This window comes from Aedes albopictus, chromosome 3, assembly GCF_035046485.1.
Source record: "Aedes albopictus strain Foshan chromosome 3, AalbF5, whole genome shotgun sequence".
In the NCBI taxonomy this organism is placed as follows: Eukaryota; Metazoa; Arthropoda; class Insecta; order Diptera; family Culicidae; genus Aedes; species Aedes albopictus.
This window is the reverse complement of record NC_085138.1, coordinates 347,850,937-347,864,852: the sequence shown is the minus strand read 5'-3', so window position 1 is coordinate 347,864,852 and position 13,916 is coordinate 347,850,937. Positions and strand designations below refer to the sequence as shown.

The following is a 13,916-nucleotide window of genomic DNA, read 5'->3' as shown; positions in this document are numbered from 1 at the left end:
TGACGGTGGTGACCACCCAGTCAACACACGATCGCATATATGAAGTTATACAGGATGCAAAAGTGGAGGCGATATAAGCACACTTTACACGCGGTTAAATGTGAGCAACTTCATATAAGACTTTGTGTTAGCTGGGCAGACTCCCAACTGACGAAAAGTTAATGATTCCCTAGAAGAATTTCTGAAGACAAGGAACAATTTTGGAAGGAACCGCTAGGAGATTTCTCCAAGGAATTCTTGGGCGAATATATGTAGGAATCTCATAAAAAATTTCTGAAGGAATCTCCAGTGTTATTTCTAAAAAGACCCTAGAAAAATTTGTTATGGAAACTAAGGAATTTATGAAGGAATCTGAATGATTTTTTAAAGAAATAGTTGATGAATTTTTTTTGGAGAAATTTAAATTTTTCAAAAGAAACACTGAACGAATAGCTGAAAGTATTTTTAAGGAATCTGTGGATAATTTAGTGAAAGAAATTTCGAACTGATTTCTGAAAGAATCAATGGAAGGTTTTCTGAGAAACCAATCAAGATGTATAAAAGAACTTTCAAAAGGAATCCATGGAAAATGATTTGATAGGAATTCGAATTTTAAAGGAATTCAAATTTCAAAATTACACCATTGAAAAATGGTGTAATTTTGAAAGGATTCCAAGGAAGGTTTTATGAAGGAATTCTTGAATTGATTTCTGGGGCAATTTCTCAAAAAGCACATTGGAAAAAATTCCAAAAGGAAAATATGGAATTTCTAATAATTGTGTAATTCCTATTTTTTTTTATTTCTTTTCTTTTTTTGGAGTAGGGAAAAGCCAGCGGAAGTGTGCTCAAATGAACCCCTGCACGAGCTTATTATTTTGCGTTTGAATAAACTTCCTGAAGAAATTCTTATAGGAATCTACGAATCCATTTCTGGTAGAATTTCCTTATACTTATCCTCTGAATTAAAGATTTTTTTTTAATTCATGAACAATAGATCCATAGATATCCATGGATAATTTCCAAAATGAATCATTCAATAAATTTCTGGTGAAATCTCTGAAGGGTTCTTTAGAAACAATATAAATGTTTGAAATTTTGAAAGTTTAGGTCCCTCAGGAACTATTCCCAATTTTACGGGTGAATTTTTTTTTGGTTCTATTGTTCAAGAATTGCTTCTGAGATTCCTACCATTTGTTTTGTGATTCCTCCAGAATTTTCTTTCAAGTTTCCCAAAAACATCCTTCTGATATTTCATAACGTTTTCTTTCAGGGTTTCTCCTAGATTTTCTTTTATTATTTCTCCTGGAGTTCTTTTATTATTATTATTATTAATATTTATTAAAGACACTTTACCACTCATGTGGCATTCGTGTCTGCGGAGCTCTTTTGTTTATATTAAGGCCGTTCGCAATGCTGTTTTATTTTGTATGGCGAGTTTTGAAAATTTTAAAACTCGCCATACAAAATAAAACAGCATTGCGAACGTTCTAAGAGTAATGCGGTAACTAAACCAAGTAAAAAAAAATCATTCTGGGAGTCCTGCAGAAGATTTGTCTAAAATTCTCCAAAAAGTTCTATCTGGGATTTGCACTTAAATTTCTTCTTCGAAATAGCAAATTTTAGACTTTTTTTCTGGGATTTTGTCATATATTTCTTCTGAGACTCCTGCGGAAGATCACTCCCCAAATCTTCAAAGCGATTCATCTGAGATCATTCAAAAAGTTTCTTCAGGGAAGCTCTTTTAGGCTTGGAGATCATCTGTAATTTCTCCGGCAGATCCTTTTGGATCTTTTTTAAGGAATTCCTACAATAGTTTTCTTCTGATGTTCTCAATAAGATAGGGTCTTGTATCATTTGGACAGGTGTACCTATTTTGGGCACTTGCCGCTATAACTGAATCAATTTCAAACGTATTGATTTGAAATTTCGTATAGAGTTAGGCATGTACAGTATCTAACTCTTAACAAAACTCAAATCAATCGGTTTGAAAATGACTGAGTTATAGCGGCAAGTGCCAAAAATAGGAGCACCTGCCCAAATGGTATAAGACCCTATCTCCAGGTGATTTCAAAGAGATCCTACTGCAATTTCTCCACATATATCATCGGGGGTTCCTCCAAAAAAGTGCCTATTTCTTGAGGAATTTGTTTCCTGAAAAGATCGTTTTCGGCTGTATTTCTAGAGGAATCCTAAAATAAATTTTTGAAGGAATTCCAGAATCGCAGAAGGAACTACGGAATCTATCCCAGTTGAAACTTTATGAAGAATAACACACAAAAGTCTAGAAAAATCCCAATAGAACTAATTGAGTAGCCTTCTAAGACTCTTGACTCCTTTCTAAGCTTATTGAAAAAAAAGTCCCATAAAGAAATTCCTGAGAGAATTCATGATTATCAATCTGAAATTTTCTCAGGAGTTCTTTTTGGAAACCATTTATACATTTCATCTGCGATTGCGCCAGAAGATCCATCTGACATTCCTATTTATGGAATTTGTCCTGGATTTTCTTCTGGTATTTCCAATGGAGTTCCATCCACCTATTTTTTTTTCCAAAAACCGCTTTTATAATTTCTATAGAAATGATCTAGAGTCCCTTCAGAAGATCCTTTCAAGATACCAGAAGAAGCTTCAGGACAAGTCCCAGTGGGAACTTCTGAAGGGATCCCACAATTCTACGAGAAATGTGAGAAGAAACTTGAGGAAGGTTGTCTTTGTTGTTGCTCATTGAGACAAACATTATGGTGCTGTTATAGAAATCATATGCAATGTGGAGTGGACCTGGCGTCATGGTAAGAACACTTGACTATCACGCCGAGGACCTGGGATCGAATCCTACTCCCGACTAACTCACAAAATGGGAGTTCTTCCTTCGCAAGGGAAGTAAAGCGTGTGTCCTGAGATGAACTAGCCTGTTGCTAAAAATCTCGTTAATACAGATGAAAAAATGATGTGTAATTCAGCCACTAACATTTCTATTAGGAAATTTTCCTTCTTAAATGTATAGGCTGTTTTTTCAAGTTTTGTTGCTGAAATTAAATAGTCAATACTGTTTAGGTACTAATTATTCAATCAGAAATATTGTCTTCTTTTGTTCAAAAGCTGATCTTCTAAACTACACGGCAGAAATATTAATTGATTACTGTGCTTAGTGGTCATCCCTTCTTAGGTACCCAGGTAACAATTTGATGCTGTACAAACGTTTCTCCAACTATTTTAAATCAGCCTTCATTTGAACAAAAGCTGAGCACAATAGGTACAATCTTTTATTCAGCTCCTAAACATCTAATTTAGGTGATTTTATTCAACCTTTAGCTGATTTGAGGTTCATTGGAAGGCTGATTTAAGGTTTAATATGCGCTTAAACAGTAATCAATTATATTTATGAATTGTGTAAACATAAAATAGAAACACTTTCCGTGAGCCTATTTTTACCTTTAGCAGCGTCTATTCCAGAAGAGATGTTCAGGAATGTATAACATCATCTGTGGGAAAACTGGTAATTGAACTCGAACCTCCTGATTTATAGTCACTCACCTTAGCACATAACACCACACACAATTGTATACATATTCTCGAAAACAAGAGCAGTACTTATTGTGTCTGAATAGCTTAAGAACAAAAGTTGAACTAAGTCTGTATTGAGGCTGCAGAAGCGATGTGGACTTCAGGGAAACCATGCTTGGGTCAAAAATTATTTGATTAAAGGTTGAATAACAAATGATTAATTCTGCATGTTGGTGTATGTTTTAAAGCTGGTTACCCAGACCCGATCAGAAAGGCATAACAAAAACATAACATAATTATATCAACGGTTGATATCTATATCAAGGTTTGTTATATTTAGATATATTTGTTGGAATCGGTGCGAAAACTAGTTTGTATTATTTCAAGGTTCTAACAAAGTCAGTTACAATAAATGAATATGTGATTTGATCATCATTACATAAACATTATAACAATGTCAGTAATAATTTTTAAAATGCAATGTGTAACTAATCAATATTTTTTTGGTAGTGTTTAGTGCGTAAATTTACCGCTATATGGCGCCATTGTGTTTAGAAAATACACAATTGTTGATATCCTTTATTATATGAACTACCAAAAAAGCTCATGTCTTCATCAAATTTGTACAGATAGCTTATGACTTTGAAAGGTAAAAAATCAGGTAAGCGACTCCACCATTACGTGATGATATTGGGTAATTTCAAATGTTTCTTATCATGATCCAGATCACCTGCACAGTTCGTATGTTCAGCAAAGTTGTTTAAATCTCATTATTCTGCTGTCCTACGAAGTTCAGATCATCACTCATCAGCGAAGTTGTCGAGAAGTTCTTGGCTCTCAAGTGGAAAGTGTTATATGTAATTGAACCGCGGCGTTTACATATGTTTACAGGATTTTGTACATGTCTTACAGGTTGAATGTTTATTATGGATGGCTACAGAGTAGTTTCACGGAATATTTCTAGAGATATTAAAAGTATTTTTCATGTAGGTCTTCTGGGGAGCTCACTAGAAGTTCTTCCGGAGATCTCTCCGAGAGTTTTCTCAACGATTCCTACGTGAATTCTTACTGACGATCCTCCAGTCAAATATTTCTCCAAAAATTCTTAAAGAGATTTCCCCTAGTGTTCCTCTAGAAATTGTGGTTGAAGAATTCTTCAGCAACTTCTCCAATGATTTCTTAACCGTTATGTGTCCGACAAATTTTTTGCTTTTTTCTACACCGTGTAATTTAAATGGGTGCTGGGTACCCGGGTACCCTGTCGGCCACATAAGAGTTAAGAAAGGCTTCCGATGATTCCGACAAAAAATTAAAAAAAACCTCTTTTATTTCATTTTAATGCAGATTAAATTATTGCAGCTTTTTAGGTTTTGCACAGAATAAGGAAGATCTAATTAGTACCTGTATTGTACATAAGAAAATGTTTAACGATATTCAAGAGGTTTCAGCGGGCTCAGAGGGTTACAGGGAGTTTCAAAAAGATAATAAACCTGTGAATCTTTAACAAAATGTCGAAAGACATAAGGTCGAAGGGACAAAAGGTCGAATAAGAAAAAATGTTAAAGACAAAAGACAAATTGGAAGACATGAAAAAGTGATCATAATTTGACAGAAAAACGACGATCAAAATTCCAATAAAAATAATAGAACCAGTACTTACAATATTATTCAACAACTTCATAAAACAACATTATTGAAAGATAGGAAAATGTCTTCCAAAGCTTGCAATAGTTGATATGCAGTAATTTATTACCCCATTGCATTTTGTAATAAATGCTCATAAATGATAGAAAGAAATTTTATTAATGAAAGTAAAATGTGGAAAAGAATTTTACTTAAAAAAAACTGTTTATGGTAGAAGAAGGATGAATCATAGATTGAAATATAGTTATTTGAAACTCCAATCATTATAACGATTTAGGAAAGTCAAACAGTCTATGAACTAGAGAAGAAACCAGAGATTTCTGGGTATTATAGGAACAAACAAAACGAAATGTTTTGCCTATGCAGTGTAATTCGTAGGAACTACCCAAGTAATAATGAATATTGAACAGTGAGAGTATTAGCTGAACAATAGCTGGTTAATGGTGTCAATACCTGAACACAATGACAGCTGAATATTCGTCTGAAGTATGGGTTGTTCAACCTCTTTAATCAGCAATACATATATGACTGAATATCAAGTTGAATAGAATATTACTCATCCCCGATTAGAAAGGCATAACAAAATTATAACCGAATCAGTTATTTATTTCAAAGATTTTTCATAACAGAATGAGTTATAAAATTCGCCGGTTAGGTGTAAAAATAACAAAATATATAACTATAATTCCTCTAGTCATAACATAATTATAACAGGTCTTGATACGATTATAACAAGCTTGTAACAAAATGAGATATAAGAAATCAATCAAATTATATCATATGTTGTTATAAATCAGTTATAAATATATTGGGTAAAAATTAAGTAGTGTAAAAATTAACTCATTTTTGGGTAATCAATTTTTAGAGTGACATTTTATTTTTAGTAAAAAGTTACTGGCATCAAAAAACTTCTCCACATAGTATACATAAAACCCAGGGATTCGAACCTAGGACGGCTAGAACCTAGAACAGGAGCTCGTCGTTTTTATCAGTGAGGCCATCGCAGCACTTGAAGTGAGGGGCGATATATGCTGAAATGGTTCTTCATATTGGTAGCTCCTCAAAAATAGACTCGCTGATTTAACATACTGAAGAGGGAAATTATGACGTCACTATACCCAGTTATGACGTCACCATACACGTTACTACAGCCCATTTAGTTCCTCAGTTTCAATGTCGTGTGTGCTCGTTGTGCGCTAGAGCCAGCGTTCACTACTTCGGAGCTGGAGCCCACATCGCTGCACCTACGCGAATAAACGACACAAGAAACTGTTCTTAATACAATTGATAGCAATTATAGCATCGTGTTATTAACTAAGTTGAACAGATAGCTCATGACTTTCAAATAGTGAAAAGTATGGAACTAAGCTCTAGTTCCGACAGCGTTTATTTAAATGTTTATAGCGTTTTTTGGCATGTTTTATTGCATTATTATCAATTAATGATATTCCTTCTGCAAAGTTGTTCAGTAGTATTATGAAAGTTTGTGAAAGTTTCGGTAGGAATATCCACCGCAAATTCTTGCAGGAATATTCCCTTGGAGGAATTTATGAATGATTTTTTTAAAGGATAGAAAAAAATCATTTCCATTATGAGTGTAATTGGTGTAATTGTCGATGAATACTTGAAGTAATTTGTTTTCGAACATAGAGCGTTCAGGAAATCCAAAGGGATATCAAAACACTTCGTTTCGTTGTTGAACTGAATATTTTATTAACTCTAACAAAACAACTACACTTCATTTGCTAGTACATAACTATTTCGATCGGCAGATATGCACACACAGATTATCTATGCGGAAAAAAACTGTAGTTAATTGTAGTGATATTCACAACAGAGACTGAGTGACCACATACTAAGAAATTTCGAAGAAATTGGAATTGGATTGAAAAGTTTAACTTCAAAACTAGAACTTAATTAATTACTGAGATCATTCAGAATTTCTGATGGATTTTTTCTGATGGAGAATCCTTTAAGGAATTTGTGATACATAGGCTGAAGTAATTTGCTTTTGGATTCTCTGAAGAAATTTTCAAGGGACGAAATGTATGTTGGATTTTAAACTTAAGTTAAACCTTGCGGGAAATCACTATCACGAATGATCTGTATACTGTACAATTGATTTCATATTACTAGTTTAATTTGAGAGCTCCGACAGATCAGAAGCGACGTGATCTGCTCGGTGAAATATAATTGGTGAATTGGAATGTGTTTTCGTGTTCTATGATCAGAGATGATGGTTCACAGGAGTGGTTTACTTGGGATCCCAACATGTATATGAAATAATCTTCTAACAAATCCTTGGGGCAAGGTTCTTTGAAGAATTCAAAGAGGAGGTCATGGAGGAATTGTTGAAGAATTCCTTAGAAGATTACCCGGAAGAATACGTGAAGGAATTTCTTATGGATTTTTTTGCAGAAATTCTTGGAGGAATCCTTTGAAAATTATTGGAAAAAATCTCTAGAGAAATTCCTTGGAGGAATTACAGGTTTATTATCTTTTTGAAACTCCCTGTAACCCTCTGAGCCCGCTGAAACCTCTTGAATATAGTTAAACATTTTCTTATGTACAATACAGGTACTAATTAGATCTTCCTTATTCTGTGCAAAACCTAAAAAGCTGCAATAATTTAATCTGCATTAAAATGAAATAAAAGAGGTTTTAGTATACATTACAATACATTTATTTACACATGCTTGGCACACCTTATAATTGTGCTGAATAAACTATCCTTCTACCTTATCTCTGTCCAGAGGCATTGCACGTTGCACCAGAAAATAATGCTTTCTGTGCACCACCAAAACATTTTGACCAATTTTTTAGTTTATTTTTAGGTAGATTGATTAAGCTATTTTTCTCTTCGTCAAACCCAAATTTGAAACTAAGACGCAACCTTGACGCGGTGTGTCTCGATGCGGATCAACTCCACGCGTAACGTCCGATTGTCCAAAATTCGACTCCAAAACCGAAACACGAAACCCGCCCTGCTGTTGCTACCACCCCTCATCCGAGCCACCTGTAGAGTGTAGGTATAGGTACACAGATTGGATCTAACTCCCCTGTGAACTGGAAAGAGACTCAGTTTATCGAAAAACGGCGAAAATCTCAACGAAAAATTCGACTGTCTCACACGCACGGGGAGGCAATGCGATCGGCGTCCTCATCGTTAGTCGGTGTCGTCGATTGTCGCGTCGTCGTCGTCACCATTGATCGTGATATCAACGCGCTGAAGACTTGGGCTAAGTCCGGTACGGTCGTCGTCGTCGTCGGTCGGTGGCTAAACTGGGAAGCCTTCGTTCGTCTGGTTGCGGCGTACCGCGCAGCGCACACGGAAAAAGGAAAAAAGAAGGCAAACACACAACCGAAACGACGAAAGGCCGAGTTGCGCCCGCGATGCGATGGGGCGCGCTGCGCGGCGGAGCCAGAGGCTTTTGCTGGACTTTTTTCGAATCAGTTCGAGTTGGATTTCGGACGGCGTGAGTCGCGACCGAGGAACTGCCTGCCAGCCTGCCTGCCTGCCGGAACTGTGTCTGGGCGAGCGGAGAACGCGAAAATTCCCGAAACAATAGTGAAGAAAAAAATTCTTGCGCGAAGAGACGAGTGAGTGCTGGGAGTGTGGGACGAGTGATAACTAGTGTGGGTGCTAATTGAATTGGCGCGACGAAACGATTAGAACCGCGCGACAGGAGCGGTTTGCTGCTGCGGGATAGCTACCAAAGTGCTGTGCTAGTCCTGACCAAGGATCAAAGGTGTGAACAGAGCATTTTCGGGTTCATAGTGCATGGTTGATGTGTGTCCAAGCGTGAAGTTGTTTGATCCTGTTGGGTGCAACATCAAAATGTAGTGCATATGAAGTGCTGTTATAATAGTCATATTTGAAAAAAAAAACAGTTGATTGACAGCTGTACTGAGTATCGAAAATTTCGACGAGAAGAAGCAGTTGTGTTCAAAATTGCTGCAAGTTGACTATACTGTACATGATTGATATTATACAATAACTCGAACTGATTCAGTGATCGAGTAAAGATACAAACTTCAAGGAAGTGTTCTTAAGGCTGTGAACAGATTCTAATAATGCCATTAGACACAACTATTGTGTAATAACTGGTTGAGAAGAGACGGCAGTAAAAAGCGCCATTTATAAATAAACAAGTCCAATTAACGGCAGGGCCCCGCTTTTGTCATTATTATGAAGCTTTAAAAATATGTTTATTCTATTCAACTCCACTTGTTTATAAAATCAAACAAAAGACATTAACTTTCACCATCGATTAAAATTTTTCATGTTTAGTCACATGCTGAATTCGGAATCGTGGTCCCAAAAATTATAAATGCTTGAGTTATGACTAAAAATCGAGTTATTCACTTTCTTAAAGTTTTTAGTTTACTAATACACAACTATCTTTCGTTATTGTAAACCAATTTCAAATATATTCAAATGAACGGAAATCTGAATACATATAATATATTTTGATCATCGGCAAACAGTGTTTGCATCATCTTGATGAAAGTCGTGTTACTGACAAGTATATGGGGCAATATTCTTATACTTTAACCGTATTTTACGTTCACCCTTTATTGATCGAAAATAATTTCCACGGTAATGACATAACTAAACATTTTTTGTTCAACTTTTCGCTTGACTAAGAAGATTATCAAAAAGAATGTTTTGTTCAGTTATTGCTTGCACGGTGGCGATTTTTATCGTTGAGCCAAAGACTGGTAAAAAAAGATTGTAATGTATATGGAAATCTACAATTTTCAAAAAGAACGCTGTTTTTTTGTTGTGCAAAACCAAATAAAATAAACAAAAAGTGTACGATTAAGGCGTTTACATTGATCCTTATAATGGCTTAACATTTTATTTGAAACACAAAGTTTGGACTTTTGTAATCAGTTTCCAGCTATAAGCTAAGGGTGTTCTAAACAAAACTTTAAGAATGATGACCTCAGTAACTATTGAGATACACGTTTTCTAGTCATTACAATTTTTACATTTTTACATATTTATTTTATACATTTTTTCTCTCAAGTAATTAAAAAAAACTTAAAACTGTGATTACTAAACTACGGCTCGCAGGACGCTTGTGGCCCTCAAGAAAATTCGGTGCGGTTCATGAACTAGGTTTAAAATTAATTATTATGTGGTTCGTTGGCATGTGGACAAATTGATCACTGGGTAGAAATTGTTCAGACGCTTTTAGACTAGATAAAGCATACTTTAAATAGTTCTCTTACTGAAATCGTATCGTATCTGATTCCAACAGCACGATAATGTAGGGAAACTATTTAAAGTAAGCTTCATCTAGTCTAAAAACGTCTGATCAATTTCAACCCGAAGATCAATTTGACCCTGGTTTACGGTAACAATATGATGGCCAGTATTTTACAATATTTTAATTTTATAATAAATTTTCGAACCCGAACTCTGGACAGACCATAAATTACGTAGACTCTGAGGGGATGGGAGTCGTGTTCAGGGCAAAGTATATGCCCCATACAAATTTTCAAATTTTTGTATGAACAAAAGTCTATGGAGGTGGAGGAGGTCTAAGATGACCAACAATGAGTCTACGTAGTTAATGAACAGCGTCTAAGCAGAATGCCCTCCTCGAATGAGGGTAACTCTCGCTGAGACCGTCCCACTATTTACACCATGTCTTCAAAAATGTATAAGGTGGCGATTTTCTGAAAGTCCTCCCCAAAAAGGTAAGGAAAATGCATTTGTTTAATGAAATTCGTGGACCCCCCGTTAGTTAGCGCCACAAGCATTTTGGTGAACCCCTCGATTTTGGTCAATTGTTGGCTCATTTAAACCGTTATAACTCAAAAGTTTCGCCAGAAACCACTTAAAAACTATAGGTTGTTGGAAAGAGAAAAGATAGAGGTACTATTTGCAGTTATAAAAAGTTTGGTCGGCCATATTGATTTCGGCCGCCATCTTGAATTTATGTACCAAAACATTTTTTTCACCATGTTGGCAACCACTGATTTTCAAAATTTTTGCATCAATCGAAAGCGGGGACATTTTTACACAACATATCAAAAATTTAGAGATGTATCTTTTTCCTATCAAAAATTATCTGCACTTTTGTAAATCATGACACGTTTTCTCCATACATTTCCATGCGCACCGGCAATGAGACGCAACAGCATCAAAGTTGGCGCCTGCTTGTATACACAAATGCACCTGCAGCAAAATTAGGGCAAATCGGAGGTTCGTTCTCATTTTTAACTGTTTCTCAACAACGCGGGCATTGCTTTTTAAACTTTTTTGGTGTTTTGAAAAGCTGAAACTTTCAACTTTTCATTAGTGGATTCAGATTTAGAATAAATGTTCGTTAACACTGTGAAATAACGCTGCATTTATGTAAACAATCGGCACCTGACCCAGTGCGCAAAAGTGGCATGATTCACAAAAGTGCAGATAACTTTTGATAGGAAAAAGATACATCTCTAAATTTTTGATATGTTGTGTAAAAATGTCCCCGCTTTCGATTGACGCAAAAATTTTGAAAATCGGTGGTTGCCAACATGGTGAAAAAACAGTTTTGGTATAAAATTCCAAGATGGTGGCCAAAATCAATATGGCCGACCCAACTTTTTATAACTGTAAATAGTAGCCCTATCTTCTCTCTTTTCAACAACCTATAGTTTTTAGGTGGTTTCTGGCGAAACTTTCGAGTTATAACGGTTTAAATGAACCAACAATTGACAAAAATCGAGGGGTCCGCCAAAATGCGTGTGGATCTAACTAACGGGGGGTCCACCAATTTGATCAACCAAATGCATTTTCCTTACTTTTTTGGGGAGGACTTTCAGAAAATCGCCACCTTAAACATTTTTGAAGACATGGTGTAAATAGTGGGACGGTCTCAGCGAGAGTTACCCATGAGTGTTATCAGTTTTGTACCTTTTAATTCTGCCCTTAAAGGACAGATACAAAGCTGATTACACTCATTCAAAAAAAAAAAATATTTTAATTTGTTATTCTTAAAACTCAAGGATGTATTCAGCAGTTATTGTATAGGCAATCAAGGATAAAAATTAATTCAACATTTCTACCCACAATTCCACCATAAATTTTAGTATTTGGACAATGCATTCTTGAAGAATATACCTATAAGTTCTTTCAAATTTTAGTATTGCGACATTTGCACCCATTTAGACTCGGCCGAAATTCATTATCATCATAGTCGAATTTCGCACACGACTTCGCAGCGGCTGGCATACACAAGTTCGGTTGAGTTCATGACAGGGGCGTCGGATGTACAACAGGTAAACAAAATAAGTTTGATTAGTGTGAAATTTAGCTGGGAAATGCTGATTCAGTAGATTCTTAAATTATCACAGTAGTCTAAACATTAATGAGAAACCCAATAAGTAAGTTTACTTTCGACAGAAAATCCTCCTCGAATTAAGTTTGAAATAAAATTAAATAAATAAATAAAGAAACGTTTTCCTTGGCTTCCTAAGAAATCAAAAAAAAAAACACACACACACACACACAATCCGTTAGAAATCTCTCAAATCAATTTAAAAAAATCTCAAAAATGTTCTATTTTTCTTTCAATATAAAAGCAACTTTGCAGGAACTTTCAAAGAAGCGAAAAAAATACCCTTCGAAAATTTTACCAAAAATGTTTGTTAAGTTGACCACAATATTCTTGAAGTGATTCACGTTGTTCTAGCGTTTCTTTTAAATATTCGTCTATGACTTCAAATACTATGAAATAGTTTGCACAACATTTCCAGTACAAAGAATTAGCAAATCAAAATTAAAGTGACATACAATCCCACACACTACGAAAAAATCAAAATTACTCGTGACGTAAATTTATTGCACAGAACGTAAACGATTTATAGACGTAAATTTATGGGTCTTTTGACTTAATAATACGTTATTTTTGAAAAATTCAATTCAATGGGACGTAAACAATTTGCGAATCGTGTTTTTCCTCAGAATAAAGTGTCTTTTGATAAGGTCAACCATAGTGTGGCCAGTAAAAAAGAATGCAGACAGGGTACCCGGGTACACACGAAATTGGAATAATCATACCTCCGTGAATATCCCACCATTTTTGGAAATGATTGACTCATTCAATTCAGAAACTTATTACACTAGTTTACAGCATCTTTGAACTCGGTAAGGTGATCATCATTTTAGTGTTGAATCATGCTCTGAGTTCGAAACGGTGAAGGAAAAAAAATTCGACTTTCCACACAAGGCTGACGATTTGAAATCATTTTTTTTTTTTGCAAGATTGCTCACTTCATACACCTTATTCTCCGTAACCAAATTGAGCTTTTTTAACTATAACCTGCTTACAACGGGAGAAAAAGTTAATCAATTTCAACCCAGAGATCAATTTGATCCCGGTTTACAGTATCCGGGTACCTTGCTGGCATGGTGGCTGTTCGGGCTCGTTTGAAAGTTGACCATCATTGTTAACTTGTTTTCCCAATCAGCCTAGATAGCTGTGTAGTGTCGGTAGCGGTTGTCTGAATCGCCTGATCCAGTGGTATGAGTCCACTAAACTGGTGACCCCTAATTCATGGTGTTATGCGGCTTTATGCTTACCGTGCCAAGGAATGAATGGTTAGGGGGGGGTCTAATAAAAACCTAACTACAAACGGAGCCTGTGGAGCAAGGTTGTTAACCGATAAATTATCGACAGTTAACTCAACGCAAACGCGATAGGGCGCCCTCCACAGTATTCTGCCCTTACTGCGCTTACCGGAGCAATGGTGCAGTTGACCTTGTGTTTCTCCGAGATAATCTGCTATCC

The 13,916-nt window shown here is 35.7% G+C and overlaps 2 protein-coding genes across 5 annotated transcripts in view; one reads left to right on the top strand and one right to left on the bottom strand.

Moving 5' to 3' along the window:
- The window catches only part of LOC109401984 (D-beta-hydroxybutyrate dehydrogenase, mitochondrial-like), a gene marked incomplete at its 3' end in the record, with an annotated part of 357,759 nt that overhangs the window by 266,866 nt on the left and 76,977 nt on the right, over nucleotides 1-13,916 (bottom strand).
- The window catches only part of LOC109401974 (elongation of very long chain fatty acids protein 7), a 195,301-nt gene that overhangs the window by 161,068 nt on the left and 20,317 nt on the right, over nucleotides 1-13,916 (top strand). The window contains exon 1 of one of the 3 annotated variants that reach the window (XM_029874851.2): nucleotides 8,342-8,727. The exons of 1 other annotated variant lie outside the window; for it this stretch is intronic. The gene's annotated coding sequence lies outside the window, so the exon portion shown is untranslated. Of the gene's footprint in view, nucleotides 1-8,341; nucleotides 8,877-13,916 lie in introns of those variants that run through there. One more of the 3 variants, XM_029874849.2, reaches the window with a different exon arrangement.